Source organism: Larus michahellis, chromosome 12, assembly GCF_964199755.1.
Source record: "Larus michahellis chromosome 12, bLarMic1.1, whole genome shotgun sequence".
Classification (NCBI taxonomy): Eukaryota; Metazoa; Chordata; class Aves; order Charadriiformes; family Laridae; genus Larus; species Larus michahellis.
Window position 1 is genome coordinate 165775 of NC_133907.1, and position 26194 is coordinate 191968.

The window sequence follows — 26194 nt, forward strand, 5'->3', positions numbered from 1 at the left end:
TGAACAAATAACTGTAAGAAAAAGATGCATTTTCAAATTAAATATTATGAATTATGTATATTGACTCATTTGCGCTGCTTAATGGTATTTGTTGTGAAATAAAAGCAGCCTAGTGTATTCATCAAAGGATTTAACACTAAATGGTATTCCTCTGTTTAAAATCACAACTACTCTGTTTCAGAACTGGACTATTTCCTATTCACCTACCGACAGAAGAAAACATGGTTGGATTAAGAAAAAGTCAAAAGAGAACTTTCTCCATTTATATCTCTTGAAGGAACTTTCATGATTTAAGGCATAGGATGAAGTTCACTGTCAAGTATATATTTACAAGCAGATCACTGGCTAATGCTTTGTGACAGTAACTGCATCCTCAGGGTGCAACTACAGCAATTATGTGGACGGATCTTCTCATTGGTAACCTTTGACTCATCCCCTACAAACTGTCAGTCTTCATCATCAAATAGGGAAAGTAACATATTGTTTCTATTCAGTCATCTGCTTCTGAGAAAGAGAAAAACCCACTATTTAGACAGCCTGCCTGCCCATACGTATGGCCTCCTGTAGCTACCCTGCATCTGCCAGACGGAGCAGCAAGCCCTGGAACGAGCAGCAGTTCACTCCTGTACTGTTTTACTGTCAAGACGAAGCCAGCAGGCACTCCCCCGCACTGCTGCATTTCTCTTAGCAATTTCAAGAGAAGCAGAAAAAAAAATTTTTGTATGCAAAGTACAGACGCATTACCTATTCTTAAAAGGTGACAAGTATCTTGGTCTTCAATAGGATTTGTTGGTTATGCATCAATTTTTGGAAGTTAGCCCCAAAAGGAAGAGACCAATGTCTCAGCTCCCATCTAACTGGAATTAATTCACTGAACTAAATGGATTTACTATAAACTTACACCCATGCAAAGATGGAGCACAGTCTTACATTAACACTATTATGACATTTATTATCATACAATTGTTACTGAAGTAAAACTCCTGCAAAAGTTTTGTTAGAGGGCACGGCCTGAAGGATACAGCCCATTTCAAATTAAGTGATTTCAATTCACAGTCAGTAATGTTAAATGATGAAGAGATAAATTAACTCCATTCAAAGAGCAGGACACTTAAAATAGGATGGGAAAATAACTACTATAAACAGTTTTATAACTGTCACTTCACAGCAAAACAGCCGATGAGTTACTATAATAGAACAATGAAAAATCACCTTTGCCTTAAAGGGAAGATAGCTTAGTTCTCTCAGCGTGCAGTGCTTTCAGAAAAAGGATGGCAGTTCAAAAGCTTAATTATAATCATCATTAGCTGCTACCTACCATTTAATTAGTTGGTAATAAAACCAAGGCTCTTTCCTCCTTTGCATTCCTCCCATTAGCTGGAAATGATGTTCTCTGGATGTGGCAGGGATAAAACCAGTAAGAGACTGAATCTGGAAAAAAAACTACCAAAGCTAAATATAAACAAATTCATTTACAGAGGTAACTCAAACGGTCAACTACCAAAGAAGAAAGAAACAAAGTTCTTCATTGTCAAGTGCCAATTCAAAGTGAAAACAGATTGAACTAAAACTGTCAGAAAATTCTTTACCAATTTGTAATGTCACACACCCGTAACACCAGACAGAATCCAACTGTTTCAGTGACTAACTTCAAACAATAGCTGGGCTGTTCAAAAGCACAACAACAGGCAATGATGTTTGTCTGAAGGCATACCGTATTAATGTAAATTGCTTTTAAATGCACATTCAGTTTCTTAAACAAAAAATATATATTAAACTGTGTTAGCGGAAGCTACCATTAGAGCCATACAACATTCAGTTGTCCATAATTCAGTCATCCACTAGTGACCGCATGGAGTGAGCTTACATTCAATGGGAAAGACAGCAAAAGAGGCCTCTACTTGTGCAGAAGGAAAACGTTACACATTTTACTCTTTCTACTTAGGAAAGGTCTGAAGACCTTCAGCCTGGATCTCCTTTGTGAACCTTCCCAATTAGCAATAGATTAAACTCTCTCTGTATTTCCTTCCCATGAGACGCTATACCACCACTCACGCCCGTGGTTGTTAGTCATGCTGCCACAGTCCTTTTTATCATCTTAAGCGCTGACATTTAAGAAGTTCTAAATGTTATTTCAGTTTTAATATTCTGAGTTTAATGTCTCTGGAAGTGATTAACAGCACTGGCTTAACGTCATTAGGTCCTTGCCTGTTTGCTTACCACGTTTTGCTAGTGTAATATAACAAAGGCCTTGAAGAACAGTAACATTTTGATGTATTGATTAGAGTGAATTACACTTTGAAGAATTACATGCTGCAACACACTGGGTTTCTATTTCTAGTTCACCGAGATTAAACTAGTAATAAGCAGCAGCATACTGTATCATCAGTGGGCTTCGTTGCTCCTGAGGGCAAAAGGATTAAACCAGAGATTTATTTTGTTTTGTGTGTCATCATCCTCAGATGAGAGAAGGCAGCTGAGGCTTTCTCAAAACAACAAAAATTAAATTCCCATCTGTTAAATTTTTGTCAGTTATATTTGCAGTGTAGTTGTGAGATTGTTAAATAACCAAATTTATTTTAACTAACAAAAAAGTAATCATGGCAAATATGTCCAGTAGATGTACCAACAGACAGCAAACATGTTACCCTAATCCAGACTCAGTTATCAGCACAAAGACGTGAAAGACAGGAAAAAGATTATTTTGGTTATGAAGGAGGGGATGGCAGGAACTTAAGATTTGACAGTTCAAGAAAATTTCTTGGAACACTCACAAAAATGGAAATCAGCTGTAAATCCACTATTTTCCTCATCTACTGTACCAGAATGATACTTAGACTATGAGTAAAGATCACCTCATGGTAAAACCTTACATCACAGCATGCAGAGAAAAGACCTATTGTGGTGACACTGACTGTGCACTGTTTCCACACTGCTACATCAAAGCTTAACTTGGAGAAAAATGAAATCTACAGGAGTTGAGAAGTTCATCCCATTATGAAGGGTCTTATCACCTCTCGTGGTCCGTGAGCACGCTTCCCCTCACCTTAAAGGACTTTATAAGTTTGTCTAACAAATCTGTTGCTTGTTAAAAGCCTTACAACCTATTTAATTAAACATTTCTTAGCTAAGCAGACTAAATTATCATTAAACAATCATTTTACATCATATGTTAAAATGATTTATCAACAACAGAAAATACATTAACACACTCCTCGTGCACACTCCCCATACCTCCCTTGCACTGGTGGCACTCACCTGCCCTTTTGCTGGGCCGACTCAGACAACTAAACCAGGGCACAGGACAAACTCAGCAAAGGCAGGGCAGGGCTGACGAGGCGTCACAATTAACAAACGTGAAGGGACTGCCTGTGCAGTGCAGGCTGAGCCGGCTGCTCTGAGTGTGAATGCCCGTTTCAATAGCAAGAAGGCAGCCCCATCCCGGCACAGCTGGGCTTCAGCAGAAAACAGCCAGTTCTGCACACCCCGTCCTCTTTCCTGGCAGAGGTGACTCACTTTGTAGTGACACTAGGACTTACTAGCCTGCTAAGGGAAAAAAGCTGCAAAGAACTCTCTTTATATAGCTTTGACATGCATAAGATCATCGGCAAGATACCTTACTAAGTCAAAATTAAGACAAAAAAGTCAAAGCACTTTTGACGAGCATCATTTGTTCTTCTGCAGGCTTAAATAGATGTGAACGTTTACTGCCATCTACAGGAAGCGGCTCTAATTACCTCTATCAGTCATCAACTCGCAGCACAATGCTTAATTAAACACTATCATGCAAGCACACGTTCTAACTCACAGCCCCACTCACGCTGAGAATAGCTACTCTTCTTCATTTCCTTAGAAGACTCTAGGATCCTGAGGGGCAAAATTCTTCAAAGTGTAATTCACTCTAATCAATACATCAAAATGTTACTGTTCTTCAAGGCCTTTGTTATATTACGGGGCCTAATTAGTAAAAATTTATCCAAAGTAATGTTTTCACTCTTTCTCTGCTTTTATCTACTGGGTATGATGTGTTACATCTGCCTCTGCAGAAACTGTACTTTTCCTCACAGATTAACTATTTAAAGCACAGACAATTTCTGCTTGCAGAGGAAACTCAGCATGCATTCTTCCTCTCATGTAGAAATCTTCTTCTCCAAGTAACTGAATTATCTGAGAATACTGTAGAACACTTCAGCATTATCTGTTTCATGACGAATCATTCCTGTATATTTAACGACTCCTCCATAATTAGTAAATTAAGGTATTTTAAAATTGGCATCTGTTCCGAATATGTACTCTTTTAAATTATATTAATGCATGTGCACTCATCAAAAATATATGAATAATACCATTAAATTAAATTACCTTCATAAAATAAATATCTGAAAGCCACAGTGATGCAAATCCTTAATCATGAAGAACAATCACTGTTTGTGGTTAAAAAGCACGAGACCACTAGAAATGGCTCCTGAAGAGGTCAAAGCATTCTTTCTTGATTTTCAAAAGGACACATTTCTAGTCAAGCTCAGAGATAACAAGATCTTTTATTATTACATTCATATTCCACTTTACGTAGTCTGCTTTTCAGATGTCAGCACAAAATGAGTCAGCTTTGTTATTATCAGCAATTCAAATGAACAATATATATTTAGCAAATTGATAAAGCAATTTATACAACTTCCAAAATGAATTTTAATAAAGAAATCTGTTGCTTAGACTTTATGACACAAATGGAAAAAACACAAGAATAAACTCAACAATATTATTTAAGCAATTACCATGGACAAAGGTATCCTTAAGTCCTGTTATTGACAACGCAGCCAGAACAAATCATTAACTTACTTAAACCGGGTAAATACTTCAATTATGAAAATGGACACAAACCAGTAATTATGAATCTTTATTAAATACTCAAATAACAGCATTATAATGAAAGGAGGACAAAGCCAATGAGTAATTTTGATAAATTCAAATACACTGACATATGCTACAAAACTGCATGAGGTTTGCTATCAAAGTGGTAATTCCTGTTCAGCTATTTAATTGAGCTGATTGATTAGGATCTTGATGAGGCCCTTTAGTGTAGAGTGGTCTACATCGTCTAAAATTGGGTAATATACTCCTGTAAGACAGCGAGTATCTATCTGACCCCTGTCTCCTAGCCATGTACATGGAGATACCTAAGACACTGCATGACAGTTAAAGCTCCTCAACACTCCATTGGTATGGGTCTTATTAACAGCAAAACAGTTGCCAACTTTAAAAAGTTCTCCCAGTAAAACAGGCATGTAGACATGTTATCAAGTATAAGATAAAGCTGTTAGTTTAATATATTAACTGGAAAAACCTCAAGTTTTCATTCCTAAAAGACTTTTCAGAGTAACAAAAGTTAAAGTTTCCAGTATTTGGATCTCAAACTGCAGCTAATCTGTAATGCACAGTACACAGCAGAACCTACAGCCCCTGACTACATCAGCATAACTAGCAAATGTAGCTTGCTCAAGGTGCAAATCCAAACAATTTTATACAGCCTGAGTTCTGTATTATATTTATAATGAAGTTAAACGCAGATGTTAATCTTGAAATTAGGATAAGGGTTTGGCATTTTACTTAAAATTATTTACTTGTTACATGACCTGATATTATTAAAATTGGTTAGCAATGCTAGTGCTTATTTATAATGAAATGTGACATAAGAATATAAGTATTAAATGTTAATATTTTAAAGTATCTAAGATTTTATGAACAGGCTTACAAGTCCTAACTATAAGTGACAAAAAAATGAGTGAATAGTGCATAAATGGGAATTATGATAATTGTCATCTAATTGTAAACTAACCATAAAAATCAATAGTACTTACTGTAATTACTCTACCTGTATTATTAATTAAGCAGTAAAGCCAGTAGTTCTTATAACCTAAAAAAAAGTTAAAGAATTATATTTGACAGTTAAAATTTATCTGATTCTTAAACGTACTATAAACACAAAGTTTCCTAAATAATACAAGTGTGCTTTATTGAAGGCCTAATTAAGATCAAAGTCATGGGTATGTTTTGGACCTAGTGCTAAATGTATGATCACAATTTTACATGCAAACACTTGCAAGGAGGCTATTTAAAGGGGAAGGAGGGGGGATGGAAACAGCTTCCACCTGCACCCAAAAAACGGTCAGCTCAAGGTGACAGAAAGTTATGCGTTCCCAGAAAGGGGTGGTCCTGCACACTTCTCTGACACCAGCCCACACTGCTGCAGCTTCGTTTTTGTCAACTCTAACCACCATGCAGCTCCATGTCTGTCCAGCTAATTGATCTGACCAAAACCAAGACAAGAGAAAAGACTAGTTTCTAATTAGATCTACATGCTGATCCAGCTCATTCTACAGCCCTACGGTTGCTAGAGCTGACACAAGAGGGAAGAAAGAAAATTATGCCCAGGACATGAGGAAAAGACAGGACAGGCAGCATGATCCAGCCGTGAAATCATACCCCAAAGCCTGCAGGAACTTAATATTCTAACAAGCCAAAAGGATCTGCTTCTGCAACAATTTTCCATGCTAACGTAAAAACTAAAGAAACTCTTCGGAAGATAATGACGTTATACCTATTAAAAACCACTGGGAAAAGAGAATAGAGCTAATAACATTAAATAATTACTAGGAGTATGGGGCATAAAACCTTCTGCTTTTTTAGCACAAAATTGTATTTTAGCATCGTGAATTCTATTAGAAATGAATGTGTTTGCAGAAAGGAGATTTTGTAAGTGTTCCTTGCATTAAAGGAGGCATTGCCTTTCATATGCTCACCTCAGGAAAGTACAAATAGACTGAAGTTCATGCAGCTCTCAATTCTATAGAGCTATTGAGGAATAAATTTGCTTCGGATCAGTATGCAATTCTGCGAGTACATCTGGAAGAAAAACGAAATGCAAGGTGAAACAAACCTATCTACTTTTTCATAAATTACTCTGAATCAGCTAATTGTTTCTTCAATCTGTTATTACACGTATGTAATAAAACAGGTAAAGGTTTTCTATAACTTTCACACTTTAGCATCGTTTATTTAGGTAACACATCAGAAAAAGAGAGAAGAAAGCTTTCAACCAGCATATTTTCTAGCCGCCTAACTGTACGTAGTTACATGCTGAAGCAGTCAGCTACAACCAGTAAAAACAAGGAAGACCAGAGTCTGTTCATGCGTTATTTGTCCATCATGTTGAGAATTATTTCACAAATCATTTCTGTTGTCTCTTCTCTCAGAGTTGCTGTTTCTATTCCATCTAAAACAGGAGCGATCTCACTGGCACAGCGTTAATTTTTCACAGTGGAGACATCTTGGAATGATTCCAGGTCAACTTTGCAAAAAAAATTAAATATAGTGGTGATTAACCAGAAATCAATAAATCTAACAAACAGGCAATTTAATTTAGTGGAGAAAACACTGCCAATATGTAACAACACCGTATCTTTTATCTTACAGTTTATTTGGAGAATGAATGTATTTTATGTTGAACATTACATTACAAGCTATGTTAGTGAGTAGTACCCATGGTATTCTTATCAGAGGAAAACTAAGCATTATTTAACTGGAAATTTAATTCTCATATGCATGCATTTTCTTTTTTAGTTATTAGTAACAGCAAATCACGGACAGCACCAGTCACACGAGTAATCTTTTGTAAAGCCACATACAGGATCCCACAGGCCTCTGCAAGTTGTGCCACAAGTGGACAGTGATCTATACTTGAAAATGCCAACTTTGGGAGAAAACCTTCTGGAATCATCACAGAAATTTCTAATATTTGTGTGAGTCAATTAATGGACTGAGGATCTGCACGAACACATCTAACAACACATTATCCTAGCTCTAGAAAATCAAGCTTCTAGATAAGGTATCTGCAAGGTACCAAAAAGAAATTGTTTGCATGTAGCAAAACATTAATAAACAGCAAAATCAAATTATTGCAAAAACATAAACACTGTGGCTGTAACATTTCTCTCTAACCATACCACTACTGCCTTACCAGTGAAAACAGAAGTGTCAATGCTAATGTAAACTCAGCTGCTGATATATATTCATTAGATTTAGAAAAGCTCCAAGATTTCTTCTTCTTCTCACTACGTCAAATTTTACCTCAGTGTCACTGGCCACAAATCAGTGTGGATATAATCTGATATACCAAAATGTAAGGTTTTAGGACATCTAGGCCTTAGATGTATCTCTATTCTTGTCTCTTACTCCATAAAAATCACCTGAAGAATCCTATTAAGGACACTACTATGACCTTCAAACAGCATCTGGGAAGCAGAGGGGCAAAAAATGACAGGATAGTCTGGTCAGGCAAAGTTGATGTTTTGGCCCTGGTGGCTCTGAAGGTGACCTCAGAAACATACGACCAGCTCTCACCCTGCAACACTGCAGAGATTCAGCATTGAATCAAACAGATAAAGGGAAGGCAGGATGCATGAGGATACAGGGTTCCTGCCCACGGCCTCACCTAACTGAATATTGGATATTGACCTTTGTCTAATTCAACAGAAATGCACATAAATGAAATTATGACCTCTGGGTCAAATTCAGACTGTAAGGTGAAACTGTTAGGATATTACTACATATGTGGTGGCAGGCTAAGGTTTATTTGAAAGAACAAAAAAAAAAAATCAACAAAAACCAACAAACCTTCATATGCTTTTAGAGTTCCAAATAAGATAAAACATAAATGATTGTATCAGGAATGTACCAGCGTAACCCCAATAGGAAAGGCACTTCACTTATTGCTGTGGAGTTCTCGCTGACAAGACATCAACTGACTGATTAGTCTACCGTTTTAGTCTGCCAAAACCTGAACTTACTCACTTTCTGAGCATCTTAACCTAATGAGAAAAGATGAGGAAGCAGAAGAGAAGGAAAGACATAAACTATGGGCCATCTTCTGGTTTATATTGAAGTTTACAGAATAAATGCTCAGTGCTCAAGAGCTACCACAACGCTAACACTAAGTAATTAATTACAAGTGAGTTTCTGGTTGCTGACATGCTGAACCAAGAGCTCTATAAAATGCCCCAATCACCTCTGCAGTATGACAGAAGAATGACTCTAGCTATTTAAATCAGCAGCATTTTTATTATTATTTGACCACTATGTGGTCAAAGTATGAGAGAAAGAAGATGAACAATTTCTTTAGTAAGATGTGCCAGGTCTTTTGTGAATAACCTGCAATCCGAGTTCTGAAATCGAAAAGTTTTCAATCTGATCTGTATTAAAGCAGTACATTATAAAACACGAGCTCTTAAGAAAACTCACTATGGCTCAACTCAGTAATGATGTGTTTCATCCTCCTTTATAAAGGCAAAGGGAATTTGTAAAAGGGAAAAGAAAAATGCAGTTGTAAGCACTGCTAAGCAGGGAGTTTAGGAAGATGTTTGCAGAAGCCTGGGAACAGAAGTCCCAGAATGGGTACCTGAGCAATGACCCAACTCAGATGACAAGAATTTCTGAGAAAAAATAAAGACTATTCGGATGTATTCTTCCATTATTAGCACTTAAATCAGCTTAATTGTGAAACAGTAATTAAACAGCAGAGGAGATTCACTGCCTTAGCCTTTTATTCTTGATTCTAATTTACATTATTAAATTCTAACTTATTCGCTGATTACCTTCTTCCTTAACACGATTTGGGTTCTCATGGGTTTCATTTTTGCCCTTGCTTCTTTTTCTGGGTGCAGCAGTTTTTGCCCTCACCAATCCACAATTTTCAGCATGCTTATGCATATTATTCTGTTAGCATAATCAAGCATAAATATATGAATCAAATATTAATGTATGTAAACAATTTAACACACAGAAAAAACAAATATGGTTCTGACAGACAAATTTTGGAACACTAAGTGAAAGGCTGACTTAGTTAACAACCTCCATAAAACTCCTTAAGATTTTCCAGAATACATATTAAAATTCTGCTTTAAAAGAACACTGCCGTTTGGTGGCTATAAAATCAAATTTATCATTTTCTGGTTCCTGGTCAAGCAATAAAGTTTCACATGTAAAATCTGTATGTGGAAAAAAAGGTTTCATTTACTTTAGAAGTGTGCAGTTAACCCAAAACCAGAGATACGTTCTCGCTGCATATGACTTTAAAGGAGCGAATAGTAATTTCTTACTTTCCTTGTTGACCTGGTCCTAGTAGTCTTTCACTTTGATTATCTTTCCAAGTTCTTTAATTTGTCTTAAAATTCATACCTCCGCACTGCCTTTGTATTTGTTTTAAGAAGACTACTGTATTAAACATCAGTAAATTCAATACTGGATTGTACAAACCAGTACCAACCATGGACATATGAAGTGGCAGATATCTTCTACCTAACGGGGAATACCATAAAGTTCTTTATTAATCCCCCAATGTAAGGTTTGGGAAAGGAAACAAACTGTGCTGGCTCGACATTAAGGAGTTAACATTCCAGCCAGTACACTGCTTTTTACTCTCAGTACTTTGTGACAAGATCATCTGCAATACTTAGCTAAAGGTAACTTCACTGAGATTCCTTAAAAGGAAGTATCTTGCCCAGAGTGAATAGCCCTTACCACATTTAGGGCATTCGTAAACTGTAGGTTTAATGTTAGAACCATGGTGCTTCCTAACGTGAAGAGTGAGAAGCTGCTTTCATCGAAAACTTCTGCTGCAACACAAACAAGGGAAGGGCTTCTCACCAGTATGGGTTCGTTTATGCACACTTAAGCGTGGTTCCTGACACAAAGGAAATACCTGTATCAGTACTATCCAGCTTTGTGACACATGTTCAAAGAAACACATAGGCACACAGAAAAGTTGAAGGATGTCGCACAGACTCCCTTATTATCCTCCACTGTAAGCTGATGCTGAAGAACATGTTGGGATACTGCCCACTGACTTGGAGAAGGTCAGAGGTTTTCTTCCTCATCTTATTAAGGTTAGCAGAGAAAATAATCAGAATGCAGCAATGGTACCTTCCAAAATATCAAGGCCAAAGTAATGCTATCCTGAATGTATTCTTTAAAATAAAATTTTCCGTTCGGACAATTTATTCTGTGACACTGCCGAAAATCACATTTAAGGCACAAATATTGTATTTTGTTCTTATCACAGTGTCACTGAAAGTGAATGCTCTTACTGTATACTTTAAGCAGTTCACGTGCAAAAGATTTATCAAGAAGATAGCCTCAGAGTTTCCAGCATTTCAATTTTACTGTTTATTTATGAACGATTTATCTTGCAAATAAATATAACTACACTATTTCAATTAGACTGCAGTGACAAAAGTTCTTATCTTCTTTAGGTAAATATAATCCCAAATCCAGCCATAGCTTGCTAAACCATCAATTGAAAAAGCAATAATTTTTCAGTGAATTTAAATACCTGCTTACATGCGTAGTTGCACTGATCACATTTGAATCTTTTTTCATTTCTATCAGTCTTCTTGTGCTGAATAAGAGCATATCGCTCATGAAAACCAGCTTCACAGTAACTGCATTTAATTGCCACTGCCATGTAGGAATGCAGATTTCACAAGTGGACACCTGAACAGTTAAAAGCAACTAATTTTAATGGTAATTTTTTTATTTCCACAATTTTGAACAAGAGTCAGACTGTGCATAGCCCCGAGTAATGCATACGTTGTAGAGAAAAACACAAAAAAAAGAACCTTCTGTGTTCTCTGCAGATTGCCAAATACACAATTTTTCAAACTAGTTTAAGATAAACAAAGTTGCAGCAAGATGTTGTAACTTTTTAGAGAAATCTTACTGATTTTAATGGATATCATGGAACAAATCAAATCCTTTCAAAAATTCCAGTAACTGCTTTTATCCATACACAAAAATTCATTTGAAAACGCTACCCAAAGTAGTATTTACAATATTAAAATGAAAATTGCAAAAATACACAAAGAAGTTATATATATGTAAATAACAATTCCACTTCTACCTTCAAATACTGAAATGGGCTCAAAGACATCAATGGGATCTTTATTTGAAAATATAAATAGATGCTAAAGGCATCTTTGTATGTCTAAATATTTTTTTATTATAGCTTTTTCATATATTTCTGGAAACTTCATTCTGGGAATTTCAAAATTTCATACAGGTTTTGTTGGTATTGGTCAGATAAATTGCCTCAAATATAGTAAATATGCTAAATTTCTAGTACACTGATTTATTCATAAAACTATCGTCTGTACAAAAACATTTTCTCCCCAGAAAAGAAGACGAGTTTACACATGAAATTTATGGATAGGGACAACTTTACTGGTACTCGAAGCAAGTACTGTTCCAAATAAGAGTAGGTAAAAAATTTAGTATATCAAATTATCAGAAAATGATGATGGCTTGTGTTTCAAAAACTGTGGTTTGTACAAGGAAAATTTTTAATTTATATTTTCCATTACAATTATAATTTTAATTTACAGTTTCAGTATCAATCTGCATATCAGTTCTGTTTGATAATCATGTCAAAGTAAAAAATTCCATTATCTGCATATAGAATGAAAATGAACTTACGTAATGGTTTGTTCTTTGCATTCTGTGAGAAGACCTGAACTAGCTAAGACGCATTTGAGTTTACTGTGTCATGTTCAATGTTTCAGGTGTGTTATGTAGCCCAAAAATAATCTCCCAATAGTTAAGAGTTTTGAATGCTTGAAGCATAGTAAAACCATTGTCCACTGGATGGATGAAGTAAAAACTTAACTTGCATTTTACTAACTAATGCAAATACAGTTATTTCTTTAAATTGCAAGGACAACGTACTCAGGGACTAAACACACAGAACAGTTTTAGACTAAGAAGTAAAAGCTTACTTGGTATATGCAAAACCCCATATATATTAAAACACTCAATCTGTTTTAGTTTCTCATATAGCTAGACGCCTATACACATACTAACTGCAGCTGAGAAAAACAGAATGCGAGAACTGAAATGGTTTTATATAGATCTGACTATTTTCTGTGGCTTTAACGAAAACAAACCTTTTCAATACCACCTGGACATACATTTTTGTGAGATACCTTCTTATTGAACAACAAAAGGTCACAATGCCACAGGTATCAAACAAAAGTTAAGCTAAATCTTTCCTACTTTGCATTTCAAACAAATCAACCACAAGATGTCACCACATCTCCTCGCAGGAGAGACTTATCTGTAAAACAATGAATACATTTTCCACAGAAATATTCTGTAATGAAATAAAGTCACATATAACATATTTGCTATCATTGTAAGCAGTGAAAATTAAAGATTTCACTGGTAACTATCTCTACATTTCATTTTCCATTTTTTCCTTTAAACTCACCCAAGTCAGTTTTTCGTGCAATAAAGGCACCACAATGTGCACACTGGTATTTTGGCACATTTTCTACATGCTTCTGTAACATATGGATTTTCATGGTACCACTTTGAGAGAATTTGGCCTGGCAAACATAACATTCATAGGGTTTTTCACCTATAAAAAAAACATATTAAAGTAACATATGCTTAGAAACTCTACTTATTTGATACAAACGCAAAATTCCCACACATCTCAACATCCATGTTCTAACAGCAACAGTCTTCAGACCAACCAAAACGTTATTATTAGTTGACAATGCACAAAAGGCTAAAGTAGTCTACATAAGATTACATTGCTTATTACAATGCAAAAACTTGGCTTCCAGAATCTGAGTCAAACTGATGAAGCATAAAGCCATTAATATAATTCTAAACTATTAATCAGGAATTATTTTAATTATCTTCTATTCTGTCTTGACTATTTAATGTAAAAAAATCTTCAAATGTGCAAGGAGAGAAAGTTAACAGCTGTCACAACATCATGATAAAAGTGATTCAACACCAGCTATTGATAATGGTGGAGAGAAAGCAGTAAATTATTTCCTTGCCTTTCTTCACCAAAAAGTCACATCAGGTATGAATACCATAAAAAAAATTACATCAACACTGGCAACTGACGCAGTCTCATAAAAGAGAAACAAGTAGTGCTGAGGACCCAACATGCACACGGATTTCGAACGAACTCCAGACTGGTTCTGCGGACTTAGTCCCTAACCAGTACTGGATAACACTCTTGGGACTCTTCTGGTTGACTCTCATTAAAATGGAATTCAGTTTAATTGCACCAAACTGCCTCAAGATATGGGCCAAAGCATGATAAGTGGAGATATTTGGAAGATTTGATTCAAACCACGCTCTCACACTCCGATTGAAACTAAAACACCAATCATAACATACATTACATATTATAATTGAGCTAAGTTAAACCCTAATGTCTATGATAGATACCAACAGCCTTCTCAGAAGGCGTGCACACCACAGAGCCATGACTGGAACACACTGCTTTCAAAGTTAAAACAATTTAATTCTCTGCTGACCAAATTAGTTAGTAGCAATTTGGGTCTGCAACAATGTCCATGTTTTGAACAGGCATTTTAACCTCTCCCGTCAGACACATCTCCACATAACTAACTAATTGCGAAATAAAAGTGACAACTTGATCCACAGAAAACAGGATAGCATAAATGTTTTCCTAATATCAAAAAAGTTTAGGAAGAACGGCAAGACTGCAACTACTAGCACTGTACAGCTAGACTTCCAATAGCCAAATCCAGAAAATTTAAAGAGAACATGTTTTTCAGGCACGTTTTTACTCAAAACCACAAATGAAAAAAGTGCTAATTTAGAGCCTGAAATTAGATCACTCTAACCCTATGAATGTTAAGGGCCTAAGGACATGGACTTGATCATTACATCAGAGTCCTACCTGAATGGGTTATCATGTGCCTTTTCAGTTTATATGCATCTTTGCCAGCATAACTGCAAAGGTCACAGGCATAAGGATGCTCTTCTGTATGTAAGCAAATATGTCGTTTCATTTTGCTCGCCTAGTATAAAAAGTATTCTGCGGTAACATTTACATTAGAGACATAATCAATTAAAACATACGCAATTTTACAAACTACATCTATTGCAATTTTATATATTGCATCAATCCCAGAATTATCTTTTCCCCACCCCCATCCTCCCTTTTCCTGTAAAATCAGCCTGCTGCGGTTTTAGGTAACATTTCTGTACTCTTTCCCCAGATGATCTTACTTCCACGTTTAGTTTCAACATAAGCAAAAGGAGAAATTTTATAATAAGAACATAAAAGCTAGAATTTTGAAATTAGCTGAAGGGGATACCTACTACCGTCACATTACTTGGACATGCCAAACAAAGTTCTTTGAAAATACTCAAGAAAATAACTGAGACCAAACTCATTAACCAAAGTCTTTATTAACCTTCAAGTCCCAATGAAGCACTTTCATTGGAAAAGTTTAATTCATTCTACTTTTTTTATACTGTCTTGTGATATGTTCTACCTAAATATTGTAGGTATGAAAGGTAAAATTAGGAGTTACCTAATGTTCAATTCCCCCATTTATAAACATCATTAATGAATTCACTGCTAGATCCACTGAAATCTACAACACTATTCACTTAAATAAAATTAAACATGATTGCCAGTCTTTGCTATACAAAAGTCAAATCACATGCACGGTATTAGTAGGGGGCTGCATCAGCTCTCCTCATTCAGGTAAGGCTTACAGCAATATTAGTGAGAACTCTGCAACAGCAATGAGTACTGAACACTTCCTTATCAAAACAAGGGAAAAAATAGGATACTTTAACATAAATCGACAAGGTTTTTAGAGATGCAAGCTATCCAAAAATCTACTTAATAAGATAAGGTGTGTGGAATAAAGTTGAGGCTTGCTTACAGCTCTAGATCTGGGCACAGCACATAAAAAAAATTAGATATTGAATATCCACTAAACTGTGACAGTGATTCAATCATCGGTGCGTGACTGAAAGCCTATTTTTTTCCAAGTGAACCCTTAGGCAGTCTTTAACTTTTTTACTTTTAGATTAAGAAAGTTTCAATCCTGTAAAAAGAACAAACATCATCATGTTTAACGTATAAACACAATACATGAGCTTCATTTTAGACATTAGCCAGTCTTGTGGCTTGTGGCATATGGAATGAAGTATAAAGGAGGATCAAGTATGCTTTTGTAGGATCAAATTCACACAAACACATTGTCTAGCAGCAATTTTAGCATAATAAAAAAGAAAATGCCCTTAAAATGTAACTAGTTTTGAAAAGCTAAATAATTGTACAAATACTAATTTAAAGCAACTCATTTATAAATATTACTACATGGACAAAGTAAGGATACAAGGAATTCAGATTACTTGTTCCTTTTTTGAGGGGCGATGGGAATCAAAAGATGTGCATACAAATGAGACGTACGACACCACAAAGTTTTAGTAAACGGCTATCTTGCAGTAATACTGAAGTAATACAGCAGACAAATTCAACCCATCATTGTGGTCCACAGCCGTTAGCAGAGCCTCGTGGTCTTTGCTTCTATCCTATTATACATGGGCCACTGGTTCCTGGGGTCCAGCAGATCTCCCTACCTTTACAGCCTCTACAATCCTCTTTCACAGTATTGAAGTATGACAGCAACCACAAGTTTGGCCATTCCTTCCAATTCAGAATGCAGATATACAACCACATCACAAGTCCTAGTACTGTAGATTGACATCCGCAACTAACTCTGTAATGGATTGAGTTGATCTCACATAGAAATCTGGCAATAACCCAGGATTATAACAACAACCCGGACAGTACGATATATGCACAGGTAGGTCTGAATTTAGCAGAAACTTCTCGAGGTTAAAAATCTGAGCAAAAATGTTGTAACTTGATAGTACATTAAAGTCTTAGTATGCGAAAGCCTACAAACCCTCCCCAAAGATTCAGTAATGCTGTACTTACTTCTACACCAGAATATTTACACACTGAACACTTGAAAGGTTTTTCTAAAGTATGCTTGTAACGCCTGTGTCATAAAAGTTCAGCACCGGTCACAAACGCCATATCACAGTCACTGCATTTATAGGGTCTGGTCCCTGTAAGAATACACTGTGTCTTAGAATTTTATTTAACGACACAATGGTAAGATCTGTCTGCCTTAAATCAACTGCACAAGTTTTAATAGAACCTTTGCTGAGATTCTGAATTTTTATATACAATGAATGTACACCATAAATTTATTATAAACATGATTTATCAATTTGCTTCATATGGTTATATAGCAAAACGAAAACAGCACAAAAAATTCTATTATGCACATAGGAATCAGACACAACTGAAATCAATATTCAGTTGACAAAAATTTTTAGGAAAGTATTTTAAGAAAATAAATTAATACATATAGACAGTTTCTAACTAGAGACCATGTCTTTTCAGCGTGGAGCTCCGGCAGAGGTGACACAAATGATGTTTGTCATCAGAATGGGTTCTCACATGATGATTAAGACTTGATGTTCTGAGCGAGGTGAATGTGCACAAGACACAGCTGAAAACTGCTTTTTCTCCCGTGGGAACAAACACACATTTATATCGTATGACCTATAAAATAACAACTTTTTTAAAAAAATAGTACCAATTTCAATATAGTTCCTCTACTTTGTGTAAAACTACTTCATACTTCTAAATAAGAGGGCTTCAAAATACATCACAAAAAAAAAAAATCAAGCCGTCAGGTAGAAATTACTATCTATTTAAGACTTTAGTCATTTGCCCAAAAAATAGTGCCATTTGTTAGTGATACAGTTTAGAACCTAATCCCAGGAAACCTAACTCTTAGCCTAGCTCTCACCTCCAAGACAGGATGAAACTTCCTCTCGATAGCATCATTAAGATGTGGTTCATCAAGGCACTTACAACCTGTGCAACACACTTCTTGATGACAACTGTATAATCAGTACTAAGTAAGCTTGTTCAAAGATTCGGAAATGACAGGTTAAGCCATTCTCAGCTTTCTGGTAGTCCTGAATCCATAAAGTGTATGTAAAAAACATCATAATGTAAAAGCCTCTTTAAAATTATTAGCTGAATTTGAGGGGAAAAAAGATCAATTCCTTGAAGAAGTCACAGAATAAATTTATGCTTTCTATATTACGTAACATTTCTAAGTTCATGGCACAGTAGTAATGAATTTCTATTGAGCTTAACAAGTTGAAGAGTGAATGTGCGACACTTTCTGTTTTGAAGAAGATCTGAAACTGTGAAATGGCAAATACGTCATATCTGAAGAGGCTTCCCAGAACAGTTGCCTCAGCTCCCAAGTGCACTTTGTAATGATTTTCACACTGAGACCAAAATGGATTTTATACAATGCTTTACATCACCCAGAGATATGCAGCTAACACTTCGCTTCAATAACAGCAAACAAAAACACTTTATTGTTATTTATTCATTATGGATTCATGCCCACACAAAAGAACATTGTTAGCTTTGTTAAAGCTGCTCAAACGTGCCTCCTATAAACGCAGTTAACTAAAACAAGGGACACTAACAATTTGTACAATATCCATACTTTAAACAACCTCAGCCAAGATACCTTAATATCCACATACTATGACACGCGCTTTTACAGACTCTTCAACATTACTGATGTCATCCAACTTTTACAGTACACACATACATTTTCTAGGGAAACAGTTGCTTATCCGTTCCCTTCTAAGTCGGTCCTTAGCTTCTGCAACATACTTTTCCGTTGCTAAAATCTGAAATCAGCCATTTTCTGTGACATTTACTTTGCTTATAGGAGATACCTTGCTGACAGGCATTGATACTCGCCCACCAGCCTCAGCCGGCAACTTGGAACCACTCTAAGCTCATCCATAAATCCCTGAAGAAGCACATTTTGAAGCTGAATGCAGGAACTAAGAAAGACTAAGTAAATTACTAGATTTATTCAAAGGCATTTACACAATATTAACTTTGACATCTCCCCGGAGGTTTCAAATACTACATACTGTTCAAAAGTCCATTAATTTCTAAATGCCGTCCAAAATGTGTCTCCTGAACACAACACAGATGACATCATCCAGAACAAGTACCTTTTATCACTTAAGGCTGAAGGGTGTTATTCCTTCTTCCAAATTTCCACAGAATATTAGATTTAACCTAATCTGAATTTAACAATTAACACTGTGAATATTTAATACAAAATTTCAACCTCGCTTCAAAATCTAACTTAACATATGTTATCTAAAAATGGACTACAAAGATTAACTTTTTACATTTTTTCTGATGCAGAGCACAAATCTGAAATTTTAAGATTCTTGGGATTTCTTACAACTGTTTGTTCTGACAGAGTTGCATATTCCTGCTCTTTACCGTCATCACATGAGTCTGACAAATCATCACTGGCTTTGCAGCTCTGGCTCTTTGTTTCCCCAAGAGTGAGAAAAAGTTCCTGTCCTCCCCCCTTTTCACATGGGGTCAGTTGCTGGACCTTATTTTCAAACACAATGACATCATTATCTCCGTCAATCTATTTAAAAAAGAAAACGCTTTACAATTTCCCTAACCAAAGGCAGTCACTAGTAGCAAAACAACTGAGCTATCAACAAGATGCAAGCTGCTAATTAATTTTGATTTTCAGCCTTAAATGCAACAAAAAATTTGCATTTAACATACAGCAGCCTAACTGGTAGGTGAACACTTACTAAAATTGAGCCCTAGCTCTTCAAGATTTTATATAACATTTCAAAGCGTCATTTTAGGATTACAGCACTGAGAACATAGAAAATTTTATCCTCATTTTCAAAAAACATTTTAAATTTAACTTCAGTACATCTACCTTTTAAAAGAAAAGGACAAGAAAGCACGCTCTCAACTTTTTACCAAACTAATATAGGATTTTTGCAGCCTACTTGTAATGCTTATATATTTTTGTCACATGGCAATTAACAAGGTTGTGATACTTTTTGCATTAGATAAACTTAAACATGACTATACCTCAGAAACTATCTAGGGTGGCACCAGAGTTTTAGAAGAAAAAGAAATCATAGAATCACAGAATTGGTAGGGTTGGAAGGGACCTTAAAGATCATCCAGTTCCACCCCCCCTGCCATGGGCACGGACACCTCCCACTAGATGGGGTTGCTCAGAGCCCCATCCAGCCTGGCCTTAAAAACTTCCAAGAATGGGGCTTCCACCACCTCTCTGGGCAACCTGTTCCGGTGTCTCACCACCCTCATGGTGAGGAACTTCTTCCTAACATCTAGTCTGAACCGACCCATCTCTAGTTTTAATCCATTTCCTCTAGTCCTACCATTACCCGACATCCTAAAAAGTTCCTCACCAGCTTCCTTGTAGGCCCCCTTAAGATACTGGTAGGCCACATGTTATTATAAAACCAATAGCTAGAACGGAATAAATACCAATGTTCGTACGTACTTTTAATAAAAATGCATTTCAAATGAGATCATATTACACTTCCAGCTTTAATGACAACTGCTGTATTGTACTTACACAGCAAAAGAAGGGAAATTGTCTAACAATACTTAACAGATCTAGGCTGTTAAACCAAATGGCACCAAACTGGCAAACTGAATAAAAACTTGTCTGAACTTCAACAGGTTAGTCATCTTGAAAAGGTAAATTTTTAGTTTGCCTTTTTAAACATGGGATGAAATTATAAAAAGCTGTACAAAGGATTAGATACTTAAGTGCAACAAATTTGAATGCCTAGAAAAAATAATATTGAGGTCAGAACAAATCAGTGTGATAGTACAAGCTAATGTATTGCCATCTTTGCCACATCCAGAAACTGCACCTCAATCAGTAGCATGCCTGGTGGTTTCTCTGATGGCTTGCTTTCTGAACTCTTTGCTAGCCCTCCTTCTTGCAAAATGTTAACCAGAGTCAGCCCTAAGTCATAAAAAACACGGATCCCTTCCCACACACTTACAGCCATACCTGATGGCACGCCGTGCTGCACACCCTGCCCCAGCCGCACCACCACCCCAGCCGGCGCTGCCAGCACCTCCCGCGCAGGGACAGTTATCAGACAGACCCCCTCCCAGTCCGCCTTCGCTGGCTGCAGTGTCAGCAAGTGTTTTTCACCCTCTTCAGGAGACAGGGACAACACTGGGGGGACACCTGCTCCCATCCACATGTCAAATCCCGAACCCTGGCCACTGGCACGGCTCCTCTCCTTCACTTGAGTTATCCTGTCCCCATCTCACCCTCCTCTTCTGTCCCTATTTTCCTCTGCAGCCCTGATTTGGTGAAAGGCTCCAGCAGCTCTAAGGCCAGGTACAGCTCTGAGTGAACCTGTTCAAAAGGGGAGGTTAAAAACGAGGGCAAATCACAGACTTCCAGGAGAACCCCCTGGCCCTGCCTCGCATTCCAGCCCTCGAACCACCTTGCTGGCCTGCCCGCAGACCTGCCGTGCGCCGACTACTACAGCACGCCTGCCACCCCCGCACTGACGACCCCTGCCCGCAGTCCCACTCCCACAGCCTCCCGGCCGGCCCTCACCCCCTCAAGCTCCCCCTGCTCCTGGGACAGGGGCTCCCCCCACCCCAATCCACCTCACGGCCCCGCAGGAGGAAGGCTCCCACCTTCCCGCCCACCAATCTGCTCCCGCGGCGGCGGTGGGCCCAGCCCCCGGGGGGCGGGCAGCCTCGGCACCTCGCGAGCGTGTCGGCCGGGCGCGCGTCCCGAACCCGGCTGCTTCCCCTCCGGGCGAGGGGGACGGAGAAGGGGCTCTGCGCTAAGTGGCCCCTTCCCTCTTATGCCCCTCAGCATGGGCGGCTCCGCGGCCCCGGGGGCGGTCCGCCCCCTCGGCGGCAGCCGGGCTGGGGGGAAGCCCGCTCGTGGGCAGCATCTCCTGTCTGGAAGAGCTGGTTCCGCAGCTGTTAATTACCCAGGAGGTGCCAAGGACCTGATGTGGGCTAACCTCCAAAGGCCTCTCCGTGCAAGTGGAGCCCGACGCTCAGCAAAGAGCTTTTCTCACAGCAGAAGTGCGGCAAATCCGTGCCACTAGGCAGCAGGGCCTCCTATAAAAGCAGGCTGCTGTTTTGTCACATTCGAGTCCAAGATGAAGATCTCTCTTAGTTGTAGGCCCTTGACCTTCTGCTCCCACTTGGCTGGAGACCATGGGGCTGAGCTCAATTGGTTTCCCCACTTGCAAAATATTTTAAGTACTTCCCATGTTTCTCTCAGGGAAGCACTTCAGCCTGGGTGCCATGTCACTGGAGTGCTGCTGAAGAGCTGGCTGACTGCTAGTGCCGCAGCATCTCATACCCTGGGAGCTGAAGGATTTTACAAAATTGGCTGAAGTACATTTGCAGAGGCAGTAAAATGATACATAAGCATCATTACACTATACTTTAGGCCAGGATTGGTTATTCAGTGAGAACAAGAAGTTTTAGACTCAAGAGTTCTTCAAAGGTATTGTAAAAATGTCTTTGAAGTAAACTTGTATGATTTGAGACTTAACATTTAATCTCGTGTACCCTTCTACACTAGCAATTTCCAACCATCAAACATTTTATAAGGCCCACTTACTACTAAAACTCTATTGTATACTAGTGCAAAGGATGGATTTGGAGCTTTATCTCTAAATATTACTTCAGTACAGTACATTGCAAAGTGACTATAGCACAGCGTGGTCCAGGTCCTTCTAAGCCACATAAACTTTAAACAAAACCAAACCATTAACCAGTTTGTGGCTTTCCTTGCCTGTGTAAGTAACCCATTACAACTGGCATTTGTGGAATATCCTTAGCACAAAATAGCAGCAAATGCCGCCGGCCTGTTTAGCTGTACTGTTCCATCAGACTAGGTGATGTTTCACACAAAGCCAATATTATATGGTGTGTTTCTGAGTACAGTTAACACTGTTGGATACCCAGGAACCACGCGTTCCCTTTTCCACTGAACTTGTCAGGAACACTATTACTCTTTCTATGTTTTGGGTGCCTGAGATAGCAGGTGCTATACAGCACAATTGGAAAATACAGTGATTCTGAATACTGCAAAGGATGTAGTCATGAAAAGTATATCAGTGGGGCCACTGTAACAAGTTGTAAGAATGTAAAATTAAAAACTTCACATCCTGAAAAACAAGTGTCATGACAAGCCTGCTTTTGGTCATTGACCTTACTAGGCCTTATCTTTAGAGACAGGAAGTTCCTGTAGCTCCCATAAATACCATAAAAGTATTGACAACAACTACTCCTATCCACAAATCTGCATAATCCTAAATGCAAAAGTAATATACTTTTTTTTCATTTAATAACTTCAAATTAGTCATAACTATTACATTACTTGGAATCAGCACAAATCCAAACCAAGTGTTAAAGGCTGAATATGCATTCTGGCAATTTAGGGATGATATTTTAGTTAGATACCATCTTCATTCATCATCTGCAGAATCTGTGGGCTCTCAGAACCAAAGAACAAGATGCAGAATACACAATATTCTTATAATTATGCTGCTGGTGACTGTAGCCAGAGATTATACTTACACATTTGTGAACCTTTTCAAGTTGCTATGTATACTATGCAATTATGATAGTTGAAGGGCACTGAGGAAAGAAGTTGTTACAATAATATATCCTCCTTTAGGTCACTTTAATGAGTTTTTCTGCACTTGAACAGTCATCGGCATCGAAAGGTTTCCTGCTTTGAACTTCTGCATTATTAATACCGTTAATACCTTTACAGGTCTGTCACTATTTCCATCATAAACTCAAATGCAGAATACCCTCTTCATTCATTTTTGTTGAATTTAAAAGAATAACTTGGATAAGCAATTTACAAACTCAACCGCTTTCTAATTACATTTTGACACAATAGAGGTTAACAGTTCCATAATGACCGTTATGGTCTATTGTACATACACTCTCCAGTTACCAATACTGCCTACTGCATCATCTATCTCTAACTGCAGTCAAGCTTCTACCCACTCCTCTAAAGGGTCTATTTCTTTGTAACAAATCAATAGTCTGCATGAAAAATCTATCACAAAAAGAATAGGGGACTTTTTTTGTTTTTTTAAGTAGTAAATATATTTTGCGGTGCAAACATAGTCAATACGAATTATTGTTTGTTAGGAGTATTTTTTAAGGGATATAAGGAATTGAATGTAGGCCCATTCTCTTGTGCTAAAGTAATGTTACATAAAGAAATAAAATTCAGCCACAAAATTGCAGATAAATTGCTGATAAGAATCTACCAGTGCATGAAAGTGAATACACAGACAACTAAAATCCTAAATCAGCAGACTAAATTCTGCCCTTGGCTGCACTAAGGAAACACAGCAAACTTTGTTCTGATCTGCATTTTCCTCTGAGTATAAACAGTGCAGCTGACTTTTTTGATAAGTAAAATATTGGATTATCAGTTCAGATTGTCAGTCTTAAATCTGAATAATGTCTTTTATAATATTTAAGATGCTTAATGCTTGTTAGATGGAGCTGACTTTTTAAAAAGCTCCATTACCGTGTAACATAAAGCATATTTGACCTTGAAAGCAGTTCATTCCCTTCCTGTGTTTTAGAAAATCACTTTGAATAACTGCAGAGGTTCTATAATCAGCCTTTACTGTGTATGCTTTGCACCTCCATCTTCCTATCATTGATCCTACACTACAGTCCTCTGATGACAACAGAGGAATTGCCATCAGTTTAAATGGGTTTGGAATTAGGCCCAGAGTAGATAACTACATGAAGCAATAATGGTGTAATTTATTTACACATTTTTGACCTGTCCACAAAACTCAGAGTAAATCAGGACTGTTGGCAGTATACTCGAAAAAGAAAAAAAAAAAAAAAGAGAGAGAGATCAAAGCAAAAAAAACCAAACAAATAACCCCCAAGTTAACCTGCAGTGCTCATAATTGTTTCATTTATGATATTCCATCTTGTAGTTGGAAAATCCATTCTCCTCCAGAACATGACTCCTGTTAATCTACAAGAAAACCCGGTCTTTGTTGTGACTTATTTTGACAGCTTTAATATAATTTTCCACCTGGCATCTGGAAAGTTTTCCATTTTCACTTTCACTTTCCTCCAATGTCTCACTTCTGTTTCCAAGTGTATGTCTTATTCACACTGCACCTGTCATAGCGGTATCTGTGCCTTAACACCAGCCTGAAAACATACACGCCTTTACTTTTCCTCTTACACCAGGGACAATTGCTACCTTCATCACCTGTTTTGCAGTGAGATATTGCCCCTCTTAATAATGACAACAGTAGATAACCTCCTTCACACCATCACCTGTTTCAGAAAAAGCAAGTATACTTTTATAATCTTCTAATTCATGTGGCTCCTTTAAGTATTGTTCACTTTATGAAGCTGTAGTCACAAAATGATTGAAATCTTTTTGCTGTATGTTCTGGTACTGTAGTCAACTTGTACTTTTAGTGTCCTACTTTCACACAGATGAAGCACTTCGTAGGGGACCACCAAAAACCTTAATCAAAAAAATGAAAGCACGTCAGCTAATGAGTGAGATTTAAAAAATTAAAAAAATTATATTCTTTTGGATGCTGTTCTAAGCAACTGAAAATTGCAGATTCAGAATTAACTTAGTGCTTCAGTGCTGGCCTGGGAGATTCTCAGGAGAAATGGTACAGTCTGATTTTCAGAAAAGATACTGATCACTTGGAAAGAAGAGTATTATTAAAATATTTTAGCCTTTTTTTTTTGTTTGTTTGTTTTTTTGTTTTTCCTCCAGACATCTGGTTCTGAGATGGGAACGGCAGTTTATTCTCGCAGACATCATTTAGGATTCAGATCTGCCTTAGATTTCTTATCTACCCAAAAAACCACAATTCTCTGGTCCCCATCTCTACGGTCATATAAAAGGTAGTCAGACCTCAGACCCAGGAACTTCAGAATATACAGTCCTACTTGTTTCCTTACTTATTCCCCAAAGCAAAGGGAAGATGGGAGCATAGCAAAGCAAACACAGATGGAAGTCATCCTGGAGGGTATTGATTGACTAGTGTCTAGCCCGGCTATAAATTACCACTTCTCTTTCTCGGTGCAAAGCGAAGGGTGAGGAGATCTGCAGAGCTCTCTCAGGGCACAATGCTTGCTTGCACTGAGCCGTTCGTGCGCCATCAGCTAGATGTGGGCTGTGCCTAAAGCATGGGGAAAGCCTTGCTTGGCTCTCTCTCCAGTGCTATCTTGACTTTGAGAGGATAAATCATCTCTTTAAATATGAGTGGTTCTTGTAGAAGAACCAAAGCAACTTCTATTATGTTAAGTATTGCCTGTGCTTTTAAAAATCCTGCTCCATGCTGTTAATGATTA

General features: G+C 37.5%; 1 long non-coding RNA gene across 2 annotated transcripts in view; it reads right to left on the minus strand.

Annotated features, from left to right (window-relative positions):
* Positions 1-6751: 6751 nt before the first annotated feature.
* The window catches only part of LOC141750175 (uncharacterized), a 50505-nt gene continuing 31062 nt past the window's right edge, over positions 6752-26194 (minus strand). Inside the window, exon 5 of one of the 2 annotated variants that reach the window (XR_012589595.1) lies at positions 6752-6903. This is a non-coding gene — a long non-coding RNA (uncharacterized LOC141750175). Of the gene's footprint in view, positions 6904-23305; positions 25350-26194 lie in introns of those variants that run through there. The other variant, XR_012589594.1, reaches the window with a different exon arrangement.